Here is a 17,552-nt window from a genome sequence, read left to right on the forward strand (position 1 = left end):
CATACAGAGGTCAGATTTTCATCACCCGACTGAGTCAGGCTCTTGTGTACCTCTTGCACATCATAGGCTACTGTTGGAATGTGACATCTAGGCCAGAAGACATGGCGAGTTTGTTGAGAAGCCCATCTTCATGTGTTAAGTGTGCGCACAGAAGTAGGTGGTTACTGGATGGCTGGCTTGCGTGCATCTTAAGTTGGTGGTGCTGGCTGATGTGTTGGTACCAACCATTGAGCACAGAGTGCTTTGGGCCAGTTTTGAGAAATGGGTGGACTTGTTTCAGATATGGCGAGGTGCCTGAGAGCTCCAAATAGGATGTCCACAGTCAGCTCAGAACCTGACAAGGAGAAATGTGGTTTGGGATGTCATGGTTTGTCCAGGTCAGAGTTGGTTAGGGAAATGGGGTGGAGATGGTGGTGGGTAGGCGTGCCCATGGAGAATGGAGAATTAGAAGATACCTAGGGCCTTTGTGTCTATATTGCCTGCTACTTAGAGGGCTGAGGCAGGAGGATCACTTGAGCAAAGAAATTTGAGATCAGAGCAATGTGGTGAGACCATCTCTCTCTTTTTTTTTTTTAAAGGAAGCATTTATTGAATCATAATACTTTTTAATATCTGCAAGCCAACAGTGAGCTCACTTTATTCAAGGATGAATGAACAAGGATGAACAGACAAAAAAGTATGCTTATTAGGAAAAATATGTCCATCATGTAGTGCTGAGCGGAAATCACTGAAACAGAATCAAGACAGAGTCTATTTCAACAGCAGTAGATTCCCAAGACCTCGTGAGAATTAGTTGCCACTGGGGTGAACACATACTTGGCAGAAAGAGAAGGCAAATGGAAAGTACTACAAGACAGGCCAGAGTTCTCATGGACACTCCAAACACTGTAGAGGTCAAGACAGCACTAGCAATTTAGGGGTGGGCCAGGCTAGCCATCCATCGTTGACTTGGGTACAGAGATTGCTGTGAAACTTGGAGAACTGGGTGTGGTGGCTGTCTCAGGACTGTTATTCTCAGCCCTTGAAAGGTGGAGGATGGTGCATAAGGCCTTCAAGGTAAGCCTGGGCTACAAACTGAGATCCAGTCTCACAGACAACAAAAAGAGAGAGGAAAGGTGTGTGGTGAGTTTTAAGTGGAAGATCAGGAGACCCAAGGATAGTGAAATCGTCTTACCTCTCTGGCCTTACACAAGATTTTCTTTAAGACAGAGTTTAATTGGTTGATAGTGGCTTAAAGAACTGCCCCTACACAGCTACATGCTCTGGAGCCAATTCTCTTGAGGTTGGGGGCTGAGGGGCTGAGGGGCTGAGAGGGGCTGGAGGGCTGAGAGGGGCTGAGGGGCTGAGGCTCGAGCAGTTGTTCTCAAAGAGATGCTCGCTTCCTGAACTGCCTGTTGTGCAGATGCCTAGCTCAGCGCCAGGCCCCATAGAAGCTCAGGCCTCTGTTTTTTTCTCAGTATGTTGGAGCATTCAGAAAGCAGCAGCCATGCCAGATTTGTTTTTGTGCGTGCTCCAGTCGTCCCCTGGTGGCCCAAAGAGGGAAAGGGCCGTGTTAGCACATTGGCACATTTCAAATGCTAGGGAGAAGCAGGCACAAACACTGGGATGCGCAAGCGCAGTTGGTGGCCGGCCTCGAACGCCGCCGCCGCGCATGCGTGCGCCTCTCCTGATTTAAAGGCCTGGTTCTGTCCTGCCTTTCCCCAAACCACCTGACTAAAGTGGATCCCCTAAACGTCCTCGTTCCAATATTACCGCGTCTGGGATTTATGTAGTCTTACTTCAGGAAGCTGAAGGCGGAGGACATGGTTTTGCTGGTGGCCTAGTGGTGGCGCTCTGGCATTCCTGGGCTGGCACAGCAAGTGCATCTTGTTTTGTGCTGTCTCCTTGTCTCCATTCTTGCTGCTCTGGTACCCAGAACCTCAGGCCATTACAGCCCCATGCTAGCCTGCACCTTAGTTCTTCCAGTAGCAAGAAAAGCCTCGGTTTCTCTCTTGGAAGTCCAAGAGGAGTGGAGGAGTCCTGGCCTCACATCTCACCAGGTTTGGACCCTTGGACAATGCACAGCCGCCTCACTTTGGATCCAGGCAGGGCAGATGGTTCTGAAACTGGTCCACCACCTCAGCCCATGTGTCCCAAGACCACATGGCAGGTGGGCCCAGCCCTGGGCAGCCCTGTCTTGGCTCAGAACACTGCACAGGCTAGGGAAGGTCTGCGGGTTTTGAGCTGCCTACATTTGTCTTGGAGGCTGACATGGAGAAAACCCCGAAGGCCCAGTCGCCCTCACAGTTTCACCACAAGTATCCTGACCGGGTGTCTGGTGCCGAGCTGATAGTGCAGGCCCTGGCCGCAGCCCTGCCGGAAACCGCGCTGCCAGCGGTTGGGGGCCGCAGGCTGGGACAGGAAGCGCCCGGTGCACCAGAGACTTCTGCAGACCTGCACTGAGACCAAGCTGCCGCCATGTTGAAGATGGACTCCTGGGGCTGAGCAGAGGCTGCTCTGTTCACCTGCCTATCGCCAGACTGGGGAGGTGACAGCCTCAGGACAGTTAGCCCCCTGGCTCTGGTCCAAGGATTGGGAATCCTTATCTCCCCCCCCCCCCCCCCATAGCCAAGCCCTTCACTGTGTCCTCCTAACCTCTTGCCTTACTCAGTTTATATGTGGCCTATGACTGGTTTAGGACTAAACTAGGGAGCCTTAAAAGGCTAGTACTCAAATGGGGAAAGACAATCTACAGCTTGGAGAGAATTCAGAGGAAAGCATTTTCATGTGGTGATGAGGCCAGATTCCTCCTCTTCTTTTGGTGTCCAGTCTTGAAGAACCCAGGATTCCTTTCAAAATTGTTGTCTTAGTTGACTTCAGCCACTATCGTGAAAAGCTGTCGGGGTGGCTTATCAACAGGACTTTTCCGTTATACTACTGGAGAGTCCTGAAGGGAGGTGTGGGCATTTGGGTGTGGTGAGACTTCTCTTGGTTCTCTGGTGGGCTTTTCACCGAGTCCTCACGCTGGAGAAGGAAGGAGGAACCTCTCAGAGACAGTCTCAGGTCTCTCATCTCATTGATGAAGATTGTTCTTCCATGAGCGCGCGCACACACACACACACACACACACACACACACACACACACACACACACACACACACACACACTTATTAGGATTAGGCTAACATGAATAATTTGGGAGCGTACACATGACGATGGCAAGACCTGGAGCCTGTTGAAATGCTGGTTGGGGAGGAGAAAGTGATAGGGCGGGCGAGGTGTTAGATAGGAGACAAGGAGCCAATGAAAAGAGTCAAAAGAGCAGAGCGGGTGGGATTTTGAAAAGATACTGCCAATCAGCACCTGAGGCTAAATCTGCCCTACCGGATCTCAACTGCATTTGGCGCTAGTCTCTGAAGTGGACTGTGGCAGCGTTCTCCTGCTCTCCACTCTTTAGCAGCTGAAACAGAGGCAGAATATTAGTTTTACTCAAAAAATATCTTTGCTTTGTATCAGGTCCTGTCTCAGGCACCAAGTTTACGTTGGTAAGTAGGACACAGCCTCCTGACACTCAAGATAGACAGGGTGAATCATTCTAGGTGGTGACAGAGACAGTGTCGGAAATGACGGGGTGGTGTGATGAGCAGTGTTTGTCCCTACCACCTACTGTCCTTCTTCCTGCCCTCTCTCCTACACATCCGTCCTGGCCTCTGGTGGCTGCAGAACCTCCTGCTTTGGAATTGGCTGCCCCAGCATGCCTCCTTCCTCCTCTTAGTACCCAGCTTCTTCCCCAGATACCCATAGCAACTCCTGCAGCCAGCTCTTCTGGGCTCTGCTGAAGGTTCTGATTCAACCTGACAGTCCCTTGGGGCCATCTGCCCATTGGAGACTTGCGTTTGCATTTTCATCAGGGGAACAGGACTGAGTGAACAAGGCGTGGAGGGGCTCCAGGACTTGACGTCAGTGAGCCCCAGCACAGACTCCTCCAGAGCACAGGGTCTGTCCTCCAAATCAGCAGGGGCAGCAACAGCCAGGAAGCTCTACAGAGTGACACTATCAAGTGCTTTATCGGGGTTGGGGATTTAGCTCAGTGGTAGAGCGCTTGCCTAGCAAGCTCAAGGCCCTGGGTTCCGTCCCCAGCTCCGGAAAAAAAGAAAAGAAAAAAAAGAAAAAAAAAGTGCTTTATCAGTCTGCCTGCATCTGGTTCCAAAAGCAGGTGGAGGTATCAGCCAGGACGCCACTCCCACTGACTACTCCAGACCTGGGCCACGAACTCTGTAGCCAGCATGTGTATGACCTAGAGCAGCGCTCTCTCTCTCTCTCTCTCTCTCTCTCTCTCTCTCTCTCTCTCTCTCTCTCTCTCTCTCTCTCTCTCCTTCCCTCCTTGCCTTCCTGCCTCCTTTCCTCTGCCAAGGACAGTTGCCCATCGTCAGAGCAGACTCATTAACAATATACCCTGTCATGTCTTTCACAGTATCTCTGATCACCTGCAGGGATCTGAGCCTTACTGTACAGTCATATCCGAGGGCTTTGGAGCACCACTGCCCAAGAGCATTGGTTGCAATGGGTGGTGATAGAGTCTGGGGCAACCTGAATGGAGGGCAGTGGCCCCGGCTTGTTCTCTGTCCCAGACTTGGCGAGGCAGGCGGGACTGAAGTATACGATGGGTTTCCTTTCTGCCTTGTCAGGAGTGGTGGGGTGCAGTTCTGTGCTTTGGGCCCTACCTGGAACACTGCACACTGACAGGTGTGTGAGAGCTTTTGACACTGATGCCTAGATCCCTCTTTGTCTTCTACGGGTATGTGAGGCACATAGCCATTGTCTCTCAGTCATTCCAAGTTTGGACACTTCCGTCACCAAGGCATACTGCTGTGTGCTGTGTATACACAGGTAAGCATGTGCACATCCACCAATAGGTAGGCTTTTGTTGGGCACTCGGTTAGTTCTGGATGTCGTTCTTGGCCTTGGGGAAACAGTGGGAAGGGCCAGCATCCTCATCCTCAGAGCCTTTGATACCCATAGAAACTCCTGAGCCAAGTCAGAACACACATGGAACACACAAGGGCTGGGTGTGGGCACATTTTTGTCAGGTTGAAGCTATAACCCCTCTCACATGGTGAGCAGGGGAACATGTAGGACCTTGTGACAGCACTTAGGCTTGGAGAAGGTGGGTCAGGCTAGAAGCATGTGAATGAGGAATGGCTGCTGGGAAAGGCACCGTCTACCACCATTCAGCTCCTACAGCTCTCCCCACAAGCCCAGACTTTTCATTTGCAGTTGAACCAGAGGCAGAAGAGCAATGCGGGGGCAGGGGGGGGTTTGTCAGGAGAGGCTGGTGGAGAACATCAGAGAGGGCCAAGATACAGTAGAGCCCGGCCTAGGGGAGGGATGGGCCGGCTCCAGAGAAGTGGTATATATGTCTGTGAGCTATGTAAGCATATCTGAGTGGGGGCCATGTGCTGTGTTCATCTTTCCTTGTGGATGGACTAGGGGGAGGAAGGCAGCCTGGAGCAATAGGAAGAGGGTGTCTATGAAGTAAGTTATTTCTTCCCTCATTTCTCCATTAGACAGAAGTCCAAACAATACTGGTTGTAAGGGTGACAGACATGTGACATCATCGCAGTAGACATTGCACTTAGACACAGTGGTGAGGATTTGTGTGCATTCGTGGTGAGATTTTAGAACCACTTAGGGTTTGGGAATGGCAGATGCCTGCTCCAGTGTGGCCACCTGTGACTCTGAGGACACTGTCACTTGTGCACACAGAGGTTACAATCCTTAGGGACCCTGCCTCAGTCCCTCCTCTTCTGCTCTAACAATTTTTCCTCCCCAAGGGAGGAAAATTCTAGAGCAAAGAGGTTTATTTGGCTCACGATTGAGGTGTCTGGATAGGCCATCAGGAACAGTATGTGACCAACTTTCTGGTTGGTGGCCCTGGCAACATCATAATGTAGCAGAGAAGTGAGTGAGGGTAGTGCTGGGTCACTGAGATGGCTCTTTGGTAAAGGCATCCACTGACAAGCCTGAGAGATCCTTGGGACTCGAGTCTGGAAGCAAAGAATGGACGCCCCCAGCTGATCTCCATGCATGGACCAAGGCCTATAAACAATTCATGTAACAAAATGATAACCCAGGGCATGCGAGAATGGTGGTGGTCTGTCTTCATAAGAACCTGGAAGAGTTCTTGTGAAGGTTGAAAGAAACCCAACCTACTGCACAAGGTCGAACCACTTGTTTTGTACCCCACTCTGCCTCAAAGATTCCACCACTTCAATACTGAGCTGAAGCCACACTGTGAGCTTGTGAGGTGACATAAGGACCTCAGCCCAGATGGCTCAGCTGGGTCCTGCATGGAAGACCTGGGGTTTAAATGAGCGGAGTCTTGGCTGGTTCTTTGCCACTAATCTTTATTTTCGTTGTTCCTGTGCATACTGCTCTCACCTTGCTGTGTCTTCCAACATCCACCCACTATGTGCAGATGCCACCCACTGTGTGAATGCCTGTGTTCCCAGAGAATCTTCAAGGTTTCACGTGTCGATACAACAGTTGGCTGGGTGGCTTATTACAGTGGTGCTGATTTCCCGGGATTCTGCAGGGTGGAAGTTCAAGATTCCAGTGCCAGCACCTCGTGTTCTGGGAGCTCTCTTGCTACCCTCACCAGGTAGATGGTGCTTGCCTGCGGTGGTCTTGTCTCAGAGTCCGGAACCTGGTCACAAGGCTCTGCCATCCTGACTTAAGAATCTTATAAACACCTGCTTTTAGTTCCCAGTAGGTTTTCAATATGTGAATTTATTTGCCACTTACAGATTTTTGTATTTACATTTATTTCCCTCATATGTAAATAATTTTAATTTCCTTCTAACCAGTGAAAACTCATGGTTTTTCTGAAAGAAAGGGAAAGTGGTGTCCGGTTTGGTATTACATGTGTCAAATACTTGTATAAAGTAGCAACCAAACGTTCTAAGAGATTTGTCTTTTAGCACTTACCATTTTCAACTCACATGCTCCTTTATGTGAGAAATTTCAGTCAAAAGTGGCTGAAATGTTAACATTGTTCTTTGAGAGAATATCTGAAAGGTTTATGAATTTTTAAAATATCATACAGTCTATTTCTTAAAAATAGTTACCAAGACAATAAAATTTTTATTTTGTAAAAAAAAAAAAGTAGACTTTGTAGCATTGGGATATTCAGAACCCAGCACTGGTCTCAATGGATACATCCTATCAGTAAAGGGGACAGTTCATCATTCACATATGACCAGGTAAGAACACCTCTCTAGCTTCCTTCTTGTCCACCTCCCAGTCCCCAGTGGAGGGAGACACACTCCCCCTACCTTCCTGCTCACTCACCCCCAACAATTCCCCAGGGAGGGACCCCTTCCCTCTTTTGCATCCTTGATGACTCTTGGCCTGAAGAGAATGGATGGGAGCGTGTGGTTGGCTATGCAGGGCTGTTGCTGGGGCAAACAGCACAGGGCAGTCAGTGATTGTTGGTGACATAAATCTCTTTAAGGAAACAGAACTGTGTCTAGACTGTGTGCTCTCTGCTGACCAGTCCCTCGCCATCGTGAGTCACTTTCTTGGATTTATGTTGGGTTTAATTTTTACAGCTTTCCTCCCCACCCCTCTCTCCGAGACAGTCTCACATATCACAAGCTAGCCTCGGATTCGATCTGTAGCTGAGGATGACCTTCAACTTCTGATCCTCCTGCCTCCACCTCCAAGTTTGGGGATTACAGGTATGTATCGCATGTCTGGTTTTCACTGTTTTCTCTCCACATTAAATAATTAATCAGTGCTAGACTGGATCTCTTTCTGCAGCCCTGGCTGGACTGGGACTCGTTGCTTGTTTGTTTCTCAGTGAATCCCCGGCTGTCCTGGAACTTGCTCTGTAGACTTGGCTGGCCTCAAACTCAGAGATCCTTTTGCCTCTGTCTCCCGACTGCTGGGTCCAAAGGTGTGTGCCACCACCTCCCAGCTTGGCCTGGAGCTCTCGTAGAGCAGGCTGGCCCCAAACAGAGATGTGGCTTTGCCTTTACCCAGCACCTGTAGTACGAAGGACACTCGTCAGCATGTCTGGCTGCCAAGTTTTCTTAAAGTCGGGTGAAGGGGGTGTTTACAAAGGTTGGGAAAGTAAACCCTCACTAGGAAGCAAATCAAAATGTGGGGTCCGGGGTAGGTGGGATGCTGGTGATACCTCCCCGGACCTGTATCCCTGGCAAAGTCATCCAACGGCTAGGAACTGTGTTTCCATCTTTAAAATGCCGTGATATTTGTTCCTTAGAGTGTTGTGATCCTCAAATAAGGCTGCCAGTCGGGTGGTTCCATTGGTGGTGGCAGTCTGAGCTGAGTGACACTGCTAAAAGTATGACGATGCAGGCTGGTGACTCACAGAGGGCACTGTGAGTCCCGTCAGGGGACTGGAGTCCTTTACGCCTCACTGCACAGAGGGACACGTGGGGACTGCTCCAGAGACTTTCGGGGTCAGTGCTGTAGAGTGACTTTGCGTTTCGTCTATAGAAGAGAATAATCTCTTGCTTTGGGGGTCACAGAGCTCTGGCATTTGAACGTATAGCAGGCATGCGATAAAGGCTGTGGCCCCAGGAATGTACCACAGCACCTCCGGCTGGTCCGGTTGTTTTGTGTACATGGCCTGTGCCTTGGTTTCCCTCTTGCAAAGTGAACTGGTGTCTCTGGCCCCAGGTCGCTGGGTCAGGGAAGAGCAGGACCAGTTTCTCCACTGTTTTACATGGGCTTCGGGTAGGGGTTGAATTGGAGCCTCATAGCCACAAGAGGGCACCCTACACCCTGCAAATCCACCCCTGCTTGGGCCTCAGGGTAGACAGAGGGTGGGTGTCTGTGTGTAGATGGAAGGAGCCTGGACCGGAAGGGGGGCTCCCATCTTTCAGTCCCTATTTTGCCCGCATTGCGTGGCCTTGCTGGTCTCATGCTCTGATCTGACATGGGCTCATCCTGGGAAGCAAAGGGCTCTGGTGAGGATCAAGATATGAGTGAGGCCCCAGACTGTCACCTCGATAGGTTCATATTCTGGGTTTGGATCCCTTACCATTGGTTCCTTTCTAATTTATTCCTGGTGCTGGGGTGGAACCCAGAGCTTGGGTACACCAGGCTGCGGAGGCAGACCCCAGCCCTCATTAGTTCCTGCCAGCTACTCCCCTGCCCGTATTAGAGTAGATGTTTTTAGTGAGGACACCAGGGGATACTGAGAAAGAGCTGAAGCCCCCAGCCTTTCCTGTCAGGAACATGAGGGCTCTGAAGAGCAAAAACAAAAACCCAAAACTCAGAACAGAACAAAATAAAACAGAAAACCGCGGTAACTCACAAACAGAGCCTGTGTGACCAGGAAAGCGGGGACCCAGCTGACTGTGGGTCTGCAGACATCACCTCCACCGGAATGTGGGATCACTGTGGTTTGGGTCCATGGGGACCCATATGTAATCTGCTGACCTTGGGAGTCGGGGCCAGCAGCCAATAAGTGGAGACCTGGGTCCATGCGCCAGCAGACCATGGTGGCTTTTTGATCCTTGGAGAGATTTACTCAACAGGAATATGGATGTCCTGGGAGAGGCTTGTCCTCCCAAGCCTGGCTGCTGGGATAAAGCTGCCCTTTCCTCTTTCCTACAATAGCCCATCTCCATGTGGGGTCCTGGGGTCCTGGTTGGCTGTGGTCAGCTCATGCATGGCATGTCAGGAGCTTCAGATGCTGAGCCTGTAGGAGGTGAGTTTAAGGACCCCAGGGAACAGACAGGGAAACCAAACACAGAGGGCCAACAGAACAAGACAGGACCTGGGCCTCGGCCTCACCCTGCCCTGCCAGAAGACTCTGGTGATTGGGGCCCAGGAGCACATGAATGTATGGAGAAGAGCTCCCCAGGCCCCCAACCCGACCTTCTGTCTCCACACCTACACATATTTTGCCTGCCATCACCTCTCTCCTACTCCGTTCTTCCGGCCCATTGCAGCATTCCTTCATAGGCTTCAGGAGGTGTGCGTGTGTTTGAAATGGTAAAAACAATGCTTGCTCATAGCAAGCCTTCAAACTGACCAGAAGACACAGAGAAGAGAGCAGAAACCCCACCTTCCTCTCACTTTCCTACTCACCTAAGCTTTCTTGGTGATTTCTAGTCAGTTCCCTGGAGGGTTTCGTTTTAACTGTATGTCTCTGTGCACTGCTCCACATCAGCTCCCTGAGGCCTGAGCCAGGCCCATACAACATGCATTGAAGATGTTGTACAGGATGGCTATGGAGGTGTGTGTGTGTGTGTGTGTGTGTGTGTGTGTGTGTGTGTGTGAGAGAGAGAGAGAGAGAGAATTCATATGTGTGTGAATTTGTGTGTGTGAACGTGTGTGTGAATGTGAGTGTGTATGTATGAGATAGTATTCATATGTGTGTGAACGTTGAGTGTTGTGTGTGTGTGAATGTGAGTGTGTGTGTGTGTGTGTGTGTGCCTCCTCTTTCTTTCCCAATGAGGAATCCCAACAGGCAGCTGAATCTTCTCTATACAACATTCTGTTAACATCATTATAAGTTAAATTCAGGGCTGGATATGACAATATATATGTATAGTTCCAGGACCGGGAAGTGGAGGCAGGAGGATTAAGAGTTTCAAGAGGGGACTGGAGAGATGCCTCAGGGGTTAAGAGCACTGACTGCTCTTCCAGAGGTCCTGAGTTCAATTCCCAGCAACCACATGGTGGCTCACAACCATCTGTAAAGGGGATTCCATGTCCTCTTCTGGTGCGTCTGAGGACAGCTATAGTGTATTCATATGCAATTAAATAAATCTTTAAAAAAAAAGTTTCAAGAGCATCTTTGACTACTTGGTGAGTTTGAGGTTAACCTGGGTTACATAAGACCCCACATCAGGCCAGACTGAAACAAAAGAAATAAAAAAGATCAATTTGAATTCAAAGCTACATATAGTGGTGTAGGCCTGTAATCCTAGGCAGGAGTTCAAGGCCATTCTGGGCTACAGAATGAAATTTGTTTCCAAGAAGTAAAATCCATGAATTTGGGCTCAACATTTAATGGTTTGAAGATATTCTTTGCACATTCAAACTATGTGTCTGGAGTCAGTTCTGATGTGGTGGCGTCTGGTACACTAACCTGGCGCATCGAGGCTTCCTGTATACCTTCTCCTGTTCTGCTCCTGTTCCCAGAACTCCCCTCTGCTTCCAGCCTGGCTCCCAAGGGCCTGAGGCTGTGACATCTGTCCTTGGCAACTTAATGAGAAAACTGACAAGCATGGAAATGGTCACTAACCAGCCAATGTGTCAGCCTGAGCAGAGAAAGGGAAAAGAACAGAGACAGACCATGTCCCTGACATCTTCATGGGCACCAAGGCCTGTGTGTGCCCTTTGAGAAAGCACCTGGCTTGGCATTTGGAGTTCCCATTGTCCTTAGAGGGAACAGAGGGAAAAAAGGGAACCATCTTCTCACCACAGAGGCCAGAGGTTCAGCACTTGGATCAGGGACATGCTAACACACTCAGGTTCTTGTGCTGCAGCACAGTCAAGCCTCTTTTTTTTTTTTTTTTTTCTATTTTTTTTTTTTTTCGGAGCTGGGGACCGAACCCAGGGCCTTGCGCTTACTAGGCAAGCGCTCTACCACTGATCCAAATTCCCAACCCCAGTCAAGCCTCTTTAAGGGTGGCCACTGCTCTGTGCCTGGTTGGTGGCTGAGAATGGCAGTGGCCTGGGTTACCAGAGCAGAGCAGGGCTTCTGAGGCAAAGCTGGAAATACAACACACAGTGAAAACCCAAATGCGTATAGAGATTGAAATTCAAAACCCAGTCGCCGTGGAGGCCAGGGTTTATGACACTGATTTCTAGTATCACCATTTCTTCAGAAAAAGGGGGGGGGGAGCAGGCTTTCCCTTAAGAAGTCGGGGGTGGGGTGGGGGTGGGAGAATAACCACAGAGCACAGGGAAGGCATTCAGAGAATACACTTTGCTTCGTAGAAAACCCATCTCCTGAGTTTCTGGTTTCCTCCAGCTTAGGAACCTTAGTCAGCCGGAACCTGAGGACTGCAGTGAGTCCTGGGTGTAATGATCCAGCAACTGCCAAACCCAGATGTGATGCCAGTCTGCCGAAGAGTTGGGGCAGGGGAGACCATCCAGGAAAACCCACATTCCAGTCAGGATAGCAGCCAGGGGCTGACAGGGCTGGTGCAGGGAAGCCAGGTTTGGCTGGAGTCCTGGCCCAGGAGAGGCTCAGGAGCTGACCGGCCTATAGAAGCCTCCAGGCTTCCTGGACTTTGGCAGATTACCAGCCACCCTCCTGCACAGCATAGCCAGGGACCTGCTCAGGCTTGGGGCCAGCTTGAAACATGACTGAGCGCCATGATGCTTGCTGCACCTCCAGTCTTGGCATTTTGCCCTGGTAGGCCAACCCAGGCCAGTGTGGGTAGACATAGCGAGCTGAGACCAGAAGGCAGGGAGAGCTTTCCTCTTGTCCATTTTCTGCTGACACCTCTCTGTCCTTTCCCACTTGTCTCCTCTTGGCCCCTGCTCCCCGTGGGTATGTCGTGAGAGGCTGTTGACAATTTGAGCATTAATCTCTGGGGCCTCATGGTCAGGTGGCGCTTATCAGGGCCCTGCTCCTGTCAGATGGGCCTTCCGGAGCCCGTGGGTGAGGGGGGCCAGCAGGAGCCCCTGCTGCAGGGCCTGAAGGCTGTCTCACCATCCCTGGGCCTTCACAGCCCCTGCCTCCCCCCCGCCACCCCGTGGGCCACCTTCTTTACCACATCAGGATACAGAACATTGCATGAATTCCGGTCTTAATGGAATTATTTCAGAATTCTGGTCAACCGCAAGCTCAGGGTGTTTCACAAACTATCTATCACTGCTGTGCGGTGGGCAGAACGTGGCCTGGGGGCGAGTAACGGATGCAAGAGGCCCTGTCCACTCCCTGGGGGCGGCAGGCCCCCACCCCTGGCAGCACCCAGGCCTCTGCAGGCAGATGGTACATGTTTCACTAGCCCCCTCCCACCAACCTGGCAGGGATCAGGTTCAGGGCGGGGCTCAGGAGAGGCAGCATATGGCTAGACCCCGGCATGCTAGAGCTCTGAAATCAGCGTGGGCACAGGAAGCCAGGATTGCTGTCCTTAGTTAAGGGAGGCTGTGCAGTGCTGCAGACCTGTGGCACTTCCTGGGCTAACCCAGTGACTCCCCTGTCTCTTTCATGGGGATGATCCTAATATCCTTACTGCTAGTGAGGTGTGACCTTTGCATGGTAACCTGCTCAGACAGCCTCGGGGACTTGTGTCATCCATTCTTCTGCAAAGGTCCCTCCTCTTTTTCCCGGTAAGGGTACATGGTGGTCATATCTGTGTGCATCTCTATTATTATTATTGTTGTTGTTTTGCTTTTAGTTTTTTCCAAGACAGGGTTTCTCTGCATAATCCTGGCTGTCCTGGAACTCACTCTCTAGACCAGGCTGGCCTCGAACTCAGAGATCCGCCTGCCTCTGCCTCCTTTGTGCTGGGAACAAAGGCGTGTGCCACCACCACTTGGCTTCTTAATTTTATTTTACTTTTTTTTTCTTTTTTTCGGAGCTGGGGACCGAACCCAGGGCCTTGCGCTTGCTAGGCAAGCGCTCTACCACTGAGCTAAATCCCCAACCCCTTAATTTTATTTTATTTTATTTTTTTAAAGATTTATTTATTTATTATATATAAGTACACTGTAGCTGTCTTCAGATACACCAGAAGAGGGCATCAGATCCCATTACAGATGGTTGTGAGCCACCATGTGGTTGCTGGGAATTGAACTCATGACCTCTGGAAGAGCAGTCGGGTGCTCTTAACCACTGAGCCATCTCTCCAGCCCCTTAATTTTATTTTTAATGAGGAATAAATTCAAAGGTAGAAAACTGTTAGCTGAGGCAGCATAGATACCTGTGTGCTCTTTGCTCTTTTTTTCAGTCTCTGCGTCTGTGTGTCTGTCTGTGTATCTGTGTGTCCATCCTGAACCAGATATGTCACACTTGCAGCAAATGCCTTTGGGGAATGTTTGAGGAATTTCATGCATCTGGTTCTTTGCTCCAAGGGGCCCGAGTGTGCGTTTCCTAAAAAGAAAAAGAAACATCGAAGTGTGATCTTTGTTCACTGCCTGTGTCTGATCTATGATCTAAAATTCCTTCCTGGAATATGATCCAATAACATCTACAATCACATGTCTGCATTTCGTGGTCATAAAATTAAAGTGTTCAAAGCTGTTTACTTTTATTGTATGTGTATGAGTGTTTCTTTTGCTTTCATGTACGTACAACACCTGGTGTGCACAGAGGCCAGAAGTGACCATCAGATCTCCTGGAACAGTTTCAGATGGTTGTGAGCCACCATGTGAGTGCTGGGAACTGAACCCTGGTCTTCTGCAAGACCAGTCAGTGTTCTGAACTGATGAACCCTCTCTCCAGCTCCTAAATTATTTTGAGACAGGGTTTCTCGTAGCCTAAGGCTGGTCTTGAACTTGTTCTGTACTCGAGGGTGACCTTGAACCCCTGATCTTCCTGCTTCCACCTCTCAGTGTTCCAATGGCGTCACATAGTGACACGCAGGCCAGTGTTGGTGTCACCTTGCTGATTTTGGAGTGGTTAACTGCAGGCAGACACTGTGCGTTGCAAACACTGAGTAACATCTCCATCTCAGTGGCTTCGCTTTTGCAAGATCCACACTAGTGTTTGTGGAGGTGTGAGAGACACAAAGTCTGCTGCTAATTAATTAAAAGTTTGCTCTACTATTTAACTTCTTATCAAAGTTTAGGCCATAAAACAGGATGAGCTGAGGATGCTGGGAGTGAGAAGTTCTGGGAGGAAGGGAAGGAGGGAGGAAGGAAGGGAGGGAGGGAAGGAGACAAGGAGCGACCAAAAAGTCCAGCAAGAGGTAGGTGGCAGGTGGTGATTGGGCAAACTGCACAAGGACCTATGTGAGCTTCGGGGTTTTGTTCCATTTCATTCCCCCAGCCTGGTAAAGATGCCCTGTCACAGTCCTATGCCTTTTCAACGTCTCTTTGTCTGGAAACAGGGTCTCATACTAGCATAAGCGGACCTAGAATTCACTTTGTAGCCCATGTTGGCCTTGAACTTGTAACAATTCTCCTGCCTCAGCCTTCCCAGTGCTAGGAGATTACGGCCTGTGCTTAGCATGCTCGTTTTAAAAGAAGGAAAATGAACCCAAGAGAATAAAGAGCAGATCGTCTACACGAGTGAGTGACTTGCGGTCCTGAGGTTTTAAAAAAGCACTTTGGAGGCTGGAGAGATGGCTCGGCAGTTAAGGGCCCTGACTTCTCTTCCAGAGGACCCGGGATTGATTCCCAGCACCCACGTGGCAGTCACAGTCAACTGTAACTCCAGTTGTGGGGAATGATCTGGCGCCCTCTTCTGGTCTCAGTGGGCACCAGGCACACAGGTAGTGCACAGGCAAGTGTGGGCAGCACGTACACACACACACACACACACACACACACACACACACACACACACACACACACACCAAATAATGGAGGGGAGAGAGGAGGGAGGGAGAGAGTGGAAGAAAGAGAAAGAACTTAATTAAAAGGTGGAGGGGTTTGGTTGTTGTGGAGTTATGGTCTCACCCTGTAGCCCATGCAGGACTGGAACTCACTATGCAGCCTTGGTCTTGGAGCAATCCTCCAGCCTCAGCCTCCTCAGGGCTGGGATTGTACCACACTCAGCCAGAAAGGTTGGTTTTATTAGTTTTCGAACAGGGTCTTACTCTATAGCCAACGTTGGTCTCAAGTATACAGTAATGCTCCTGCCTGAGTCTAGGATTGGCTGCATCACGATGGCCAGTTTCAGAACGTTTTTGAAGTAACAGATTTAAGCAAACAAATCAGATCTTTCCCCAAAGCCAGAGCCCCCATGGCCACTCGGGAGCATCCCCACCAGTGTAGCTGAGTGTGAACTTCTCTCTCCTCTCCCTGCTCCATCTCTTCTTCTCTGAATGACTTTCTAAGCGAGGCTGCATTCCCAGAAATGGGTAAGCAGAGGAAGGGTGAATGAAAACCAAGATAAAATTTCATGGGTTCCCTCGAAACTACTGATTGGTAGTCCTACCTTCTTAGAAGGGAATTTCCACCCGAGGGGGAGGAACGTGGGGGTGTCGTGGATCAGTGGATCTTAGAGCGCTCCGGACAGCTCACGGGAAGTCCAGCTGCCTGCACTCTCATTGTCACTATCACCCACAAGCATCTGGTCATCTTCGTTACATTATCTGCTCTGTCTCAGGAAATTCGGGGGACTTAGAGAGCCCACGTTGGCCCTGGGACTTTCTTAGGAGGGATGCATGCATGCCACAGAAGGATGTGTGGGGGGCATGGAAGGATGACCCCACACACATGTACAACCCAGGCTGGCCCTCGAGGGGTTGAAGCTGGAAGCTGTCGTCTTGAGACTACAAGTGACTGCCCTCCTAGGGCCACTGCTGTGCAGATAGGGACAGCAGGAGGTGATGGATGCATTCTGCTCACATATCCAGAAGCTCCCTAGGCTGTGGCTGCAGGGAGTTTCTAGATATATGAACACTGTGCATCCATCACCATCTTCAGACTGGTAATACATGGATATTGGAAGGACAGATTGCCCTTGGAGAGTCCTCATGTCTATATTGTAAATCCTGTGGCCCTTGATTTGTTTTTTGTTTTATAGTTTTTGAGAGAGGCATGAGTGCCAAGAACTGTCTCCATTGCAAGAAGAACAACTGTGTTGGGTGGCTATGGAGAGCGGTGGGGACTATGGAGACCCACTGGGCATACGTTCATACCAAGAGGCAGCCGCTCCTCAGCTCCAGCTCCATGGGACCACGTTGGTGGTTCAGTCTTTCTTCTTCTCCTCATTTGCAAAGAGGATCAGACTCGTGAGCGCTGTGCAGTGTTATGAGGACTAATGAACATGAGTTCAGGACTTGAAGACGCACCACAGTACCTAAGTGTCAATATAACTATTCCGTCTTCCGTCCACTGAGGCACTACTCCCCACCCACAGACGACAAGGCAGGGGAGATGTGCCGCCTGGTTACCTGGGTAATGATGCTGTGTACTATGCAGGATCCGTCCATCATCCTTAGACCCTCACAATAAGCTTGGACTTGTTTACCCTAGGCTATGGAAGAGGGACCAGAGGCACAGACAGGGTAGAGTTGGCAGACATCAGTGTGCCACATTCCCAGGCCAACTTTTGGTCCCTGTGCTTAGTGGGCTGCAAAATGTGCCTTCTTTCTCCTCCTCAGCCATACTGTGGTACTGGGGATAAAATCCCAAACCCACAAATGCTCAACTCCACCTCGCCTTGTGAGACTTATTTAGAAGTAAAGCCATTGTGGGGCTGGTGAGATGGCTCAGTGGGTAAAAGTGCCCACCACTAAGTCTGGGGACTTGAATTCAATTCCCTGGGCCCACATGGTGGGATCAGAGAACCGACTTCTATAAGTGGTCCTCTGACCTCTACACATGTCCCACCACAGATATAAAATAAATAAGTGTGATGATGATGGTGGTGGTGATGATGATGGTGGTGGTGGTGATGATGATG

The sequence above is a fragment of the Rattus norvegicus genome, chromosome 4 (genome assembly GCF_021556685.1).
Source record: "Rattus norvegicus strain SHRSP/BbbUtx chromosome 4, alternate assembly SHRSP_T2T, whole genome shotgun sequence".
Lineage (NCBI taxonomy): Eukaryota > Metazoa > Chordata > Mammalia > Rodentia > Muridae > Rattus > Rattus norvegicus.